Source organism: Dendronephthya gigantea, unplaced genomic scaffold (genome assembly GCF_004324835.1).
Source record: "Dendronephthya gigantea isolate DGI-Jeju-01 unplaced genomic scaffold, DenGig_1.0 000388F, whole genome shotgun sequence".
Lineage (NCBI taxonomy): Eukaryota > Metazoa > Cnidaria > Anthozoa > Malacalcyonacea > Nephtheidae > Dendronephthya > Dendronephthya gigantea.
The window spans coordinates 1-6,527 of record NW_021163398.1 but is presented as its reverse complement, the minus strand read 5'-3'; positions in this window follow the sequence as shown (position 1 = coordinate 6,527).

Here is a 6,527-nt window from a genome sequence, read left to right as displayed (position 1 = left end):
CCAACACAAACTGAACTGGATGAAATTCAAGCCGAACGAGTCTTATGTCCTGATGGTGTGCTTAATTCCAATAAGATAATAGAATTGTTCCAAGCTCATTCTGATCTTACTGTTCTCACATTCACTAACAAAGGTACACAGGACATCAATAGCCTAGTTGTGGCAAATTTTTTCAAAATTGCAACATCATTTGCCAGAGTGAAATTTGATGATGGTCATGAAGGAATAGATACAAACATATATTTTGGTATGCGTATAGTCATCACTCAGAACATAGATAAACAAAACAATGTAATAAATGGCCAAATTGCAACATTGCACAATATGCATAATAGAACTATAATTGCTAAGTTACCATGTGGTAAACTCGTTCCAATTTATGCTGTGTCAAAGAAATTCGAAAATAAAACTTTCACTTTGTACCCAGTCCGTTTAGCATATGCCACTACAATTTGCAAAGCACAGGGACAAACGATACAAAAAGCTGCACTTTGGTTTGATAGTGACAATATTCCACCAGGATCTGCATATGTTGCTTTGTGCCGAGTGAAGAAACAAGCAGACATTTACTTTATCACGCCATTGAAGCCAATTTTTTTTAAGCCCATAAAATATTAAACTTAAATTAGAGTCTCTACAAATCTAGCAATGCCATGTGATTTACTCAACAGAAAATTGTCTCACTCTGTTCATATATGAGTGTATATTACCCCTTATTATTCTCTAGAACTCTCGACATTATTTTAATTCAGAAACACATTTGTTATATAGATGTATACAGCAAAGGCAAAACGATCATCAACTACTGCATCTCCCGGTGGAACTCAATTTTTTAGCCACTTTCCATCTAACTATCTTCGACCTTATGGTCTTGCAAACCCAGAACCTGACTACAAACTGCTGCAAGACAAAAAGTGACAATAGTCAAAGAACTTTGTACTTCTTAACAAGTTTACTATTCGTTCATGTTTCGCGTTAAAACTTTGTGTGCCTGTCACATGAAATTCAATTTTACAAATTCAGTGTTTCAGTCAGCTGCTAATAGTTATTAACAGTAGCGTAGTCAGCCTGACGATTTGTCCCGCTATGCTAATATTTTGGTGTTCATTGACTGTGAAGACAATAAATTTCTAAAGAAATGAATAATTATGATAACTCGAAATTTACATAGCGGGAAAATCGTCAGGCTGGCTACGCCACTGGTAAAAAACGTTGCATTTTTTAAACATAAACAAGTTAACATGGCAACATGCCATGTCAGTTAAATAAGATTATTTAAAACAACAAAAAGTTACCTTCTTATACTGCCTGATAAATATTTCCAAACAAACTTGAAAGGTTGCTTCGTAAATGCTTAATGCTATTATGCTAGTGCTTCCACTTTGCAAAAGCAAAGATTCCTTTTTACCGAAATTGTTCTTCCAGAATTTCGCCATATATTTACGTCTCTTCGTAAGTTCGTACTTCGTATTGCTAAACAAAAGCTGCTTAACTTTGGTTTCTAGACGTGATTGTAAGCAAGTTTGACTTGAAATAGCGTTTAATACCGGTATTACACATCAAAATACCGAAATGTCGGTATATCGGTATTCTTAAATTGTCAATATCGCGATACCGGTATCTAAACAAATATTGGTATACCGGATATATCCGGTATATCGATCCAGCCTATTGAAACACCAACTTTGAGAAGGTGGATAATATATGTTGAAAAATTGTTTCCGATATCATTGACAATTCGTCAATGATAACCAGGTCAAAACGTGACAAAGACCAATTGATTTTAGGATGATCAGTTGTAGACACAGGGATATAAAAAGAACTATGTACTGTGTCACAAGTTACTTCATCGTTCGTTTGGGCACGATAACAACTGGACAAAAACCCTGTTGGTGTTGCTATCAAAATATTTATATCACGTTCTACCAAATCTGATACAGATGACAGTATGGTGTACGATTTTCCCGCGCCTGGGTTTCCTGTTATCAATATTGGTGTTTGCCATTGAATTGTGCTTTCAGATGGGGAAGGACTAATCTCCTCCATGTCACTAAGAGAAGATTCTTTATTTTCGCTATCATAGTCACTAGAGTTTTCATACAATAAATCATCTGCAATGTGATAATGATTTCTTCGTTGGAAACAGCATTTTTTACATGTCTCATTGCAGCAGATTGCAATGGATGGAGCGAAATGTCTACTGGTGTGGATGTGGCTGAAACGGAGAGCTGATCTGGTCTTATTATTTGCATTTGGAATAGGTAGTACATATCAGACAATGCTTCAATGTATGCTATTACTGTTTTTATAAACGTGTCTTTATGGCCTAGCATTGAAAAAAAAGAAGTCAACTGTTGATTGTCCGTCCAAATGTTTGGGAAATGATGCATTGCTTGGGCAAAGCATTGTAATTGTTCAGGTATTTGATCATGTCTTGGGTGGCAAGTTTGTTTAATGCTTCGACGCGATAGATGCAAAAGTGTGTACTGGAAAAAATATTCTCTGTTGAAAATAGAGAGCATTTTTGTTCCAACTAATGTTGAGCCTTCTTTGTACGGTTTAGGATTTTGCTTTGCATGATCTACATGCCTAAGCCATTCAAGTAGGGCGAGTTTGTCCATTTCCTGTGGCCTTCTCCAGTACTTTTCAAGTACCTTGTCCTGCATGCACTTATCAGTTGTTGGCACAGATTACCTTTATGTTCTACTACAAGACCATGCAATTTTTGTTGGGAAAAGGAAAAACCACATTTCAGGCTCTGCAGGCTGGTTGCTTATTAAATATCTAATCGCTGCTTGTCGTCCTTGAAGTTTGTAAGAATAAAGACTATCAATAGGTGTGTCATCATGAAATTTAGTGACATAAGAGCTTACATAGCGTAATAACATAGCGACACCATCCGTTGTTTGATAATCCATAGAACACTTAAGGGTTGGTAAAATTGTAGATATGTAAGCTCGTAAATTCAGTGCAAACTTCGATGCAGGGTGTTTCAGATGATGAATCTGCCTGCCGTCCTTAATTTGAAAAAATTATTCTTCATTTTGAAGTTTCAGGTTATTTGACTGCTTGTCTGATTGTTGTAGTGAGTGAACAAGATATGCTAATTCTGGATTTGTGCTTGGGATGTCAGCTCTTATTAAATGATGTTGTGATTTTGTTCCACTTAATGACAGAATGTATATGCTTTAATTTGAAACCGATTGATGAACAGGGTCGAAATCACGACTTTTTTGAACATCTTCGAGAGACATCGATTTTTTTCCATCTTAGTCCTGGTCGAAATCGCAGCTTGCTGAACATGTCCTAAAGACCTGGAATTGTTCCCCACTTCGTCCATATCAAATCGCGACTTTTTTAAACATGTCTGGATTTCTTGCTTTCTTTGTTCAGGTTGAAACTGCAACTTTCCCGAACATGTTTGAGAAACCTCGAGTTGTTCGCTTCTTCATCCGGGCTTAAATCGTGACTATTTTTGAACATGTTCGGGTCGGCTTGATTATTTCCCCTCTTAGTCCTGGTCGAAATTTCGACTTGCCTTCTTTGTGTTGGTCGAAAGGGCTACTTTTTTTAACATGTTCTGAAGACTCGATTTTTTACCATTTTAGTCGTGGTCCAACATCGCGATTTGCTGGAACATGTTTGAAAAGATCATCGAGAGATCCATTTTTCTACAGTTCTTAGTTCCGGTAAAATTCGCTATGTCAGAGGGACATCGACCGTTTCTTTTCTTAAAGTCCCATGTCTAAATCGCGACTTTCCCAAACATGTTTCGAGAGACATCTTGGCTTGTTTCCCTCCTCTTAGAGATTGGGACTTTTTGGGACATCCCAGACAGCTTGATTTTTTTCCCGCTTTTTCTGGATCGAAATCGCGACTTTCCTGAACATATGATCGAGAAACTTGGGTTGTTCCAAATTCCCCGTCTGGCGGGAAAATTGCGACTTCTTCGTACATGAGGTACATGTTTAAAAGAGAGCTCATAATATTTCTCCCCTTTTTCATTGCATCGGGGTCCAAATCGTGACTTCTTTTAAGATAAATATATATGTTCAAGATACCTCGACAATTTTCCTTTTTTTACCGTCGTGGTTGAAAAAGCGATTTTCCTGAACATGTTCGAGAGAACTGGAAATGTTTCCCTCTCTTCGTCAAGGTCGAGATGACGACTTTTTCGAACATGTTCGATTTTTTAAAACAGACCTCTTCTGATACAGCTTCGAATTTGCGACTTTTTTAGAACACATGCACAGTTCAATAGAGAGCTAGATTTCTTCCCCTCTTTATTAAAACGTCTAGTCGAAATCCCACCTTTCCCAAACAATATTTCTGTTCCAGATACCTCCAAGTTAGTTGTTCCCCCCCCCCTCTTCCGCCTTAGTCAAAAAAAAGGCAGGAAACAAATAATGTATATTTTCTATCTAGATAAATGTATTGAAAAAAACAAGATAAATAAATGCTAAGAAACTCACAAGCCGTATCCTGTGGCTCAATGACTGCTTAGTAGTAATTCACACCTCAAATATAGAAAGGAATCCGAGGATGTCACCAAAAAATTTAGCAAAAACTCATCCCTTTTTATATCAATTTTTATTTACTTCAAATTTATCAAAACTTCAGGGCTAATTTGTTTTTATTGAAATAAATTGTTCAAAAAAAGTACAATTTTCCATTTTTGTTCACATATTTTCAAATTGCAAGTTGCCGACAAAAACTCTAATAGGATAATTCTTGGTTAGAACCCAACTTTAAAAAAGAAAATTTTAAAATTTTCAAAACACCCATGTTAATGATTTGAAGCAGAAGCAGGGTGGGGGTGGGGGGTTTAACAACGTAAGCTCTACATGAAAGGCGATGGTTATTAAAAACAGACCTACCGATTATTTCTTGCAAAGGGATCACTTGCCCTGAAAGGCTGTTCAGTTTACCTATATAGAATTGAATGATTTTCTCATTGTTCATAAGTATACATATATATACTTATTGTAACTTTTCTGAAACATGTTTTTTAAATTGCAATAACTTTTTTGCTATTTACTCAATCCTTACCAAATTTGTACCACAGAAACTTCAGGATATTTTGTGTAAACTGACGAAGTTTGATTGACAGGCAACAACCGGAAGTGACGTAACTAAACGCTTTTTTTTTTAAACGAGAAATCGGTCCTAGCCCTCCTCGGTTTTGTCGGATTTTAAATCTGATTGCAGATTTGGAATCAGCGTAAAAAAGTAAGCGGGGGCAAGGGGCAGCAAGCATTTCCAACCGCCCTAGAAGGGTATTTTTGTCGAAAAATTGGAAAAATGCTATCTCGCCATTTTCGGAAATGTTCAAATTATGATTAACATGTCTATACTTTTGGACAGAAGCAAACAAGATTGACTAGCTGCGTACGATACAGAGGCAAGTTCCTCAGAAGTCGAGTGCTACCTTAATCTTTGCTTTAAGTTCTTTTCTTCGAGAGATCTAATCAAAATGTGATTACTATTTACGAATTTTTATAACTGAATATATCTCATTGTACAGGTGTAAAATTATACGCATTAAGTGTTAAGCACTTTTCCGCGCACCAAAAGAAAGCTCTTGAAATGAGCAACCTGATAGTAGGCAAATTTTTACAATAAAGTCTATACTTATCGAGATATAAGCGGAAATGTCTTTGTATTCTTTATAAATTTCATTATGAGATATCAGTCATTTTAAAAAATCTAAAATCTGAACTAAAAAATTTGAGGTACTGATTCACCTATCAAAAAACAGCCCATGTCATGAGAAGTCTAATGGTATTTGATTCATTCTTATACAATGTTTGGTTGCAGAGATATAAGCAAAATTGTCTTTGTATTCTTTGTAAATTTCATTATGAGATATCACTCATTTTAAAAAATCTAAAATCTGAACCAAAACATTTGAGGTAATGATTTACCTATCAAAAGAGAGCCCATGCCATGAGAAGTCTAATGGTATTTGATTCATTCTTATACAATGTTTGGTTGCAGAGATATAAGCAAAAGTGTCTTTGTATTCTGTAAAAATCTCAGTATGAGATATCACTCATTTTAAAAAACCTAAAATCTGAACCAAAACGTTTTAAAAAATGATTTACCTATCAAAAGAGAGCCCATGTCATGAGAAGTCTAATGGTATTTGATTCATTCTTATACAATGTTTGGTTGCAGAGATATAAGCAAAAGTGTCTTTGTATTCTTTATAAATTTCATTATGAGATATCACTCATTTTAAAAAATCTAAAATCTGAACCAAAACATTTGAGGTAATCATTTACCTATCAAAAGAGAGCCCATGTCATGAGAAGTCTAATGGTATTTGATTCATTCTTCTACAATCTCTGGTTGCAGAGATATATGCAAAATTGTCTTTGTATTCTTTGTAAATTTCATTATGAGATATCACTCATTTTAAAAATTCTAAAATCTGAACTAAAACATTTGACGTACTGATTCACCTAGCAAAAGAGAGCCCATATCATGAGAAGTCTAATGGTATTTGATTCATTCTTGTACAATGT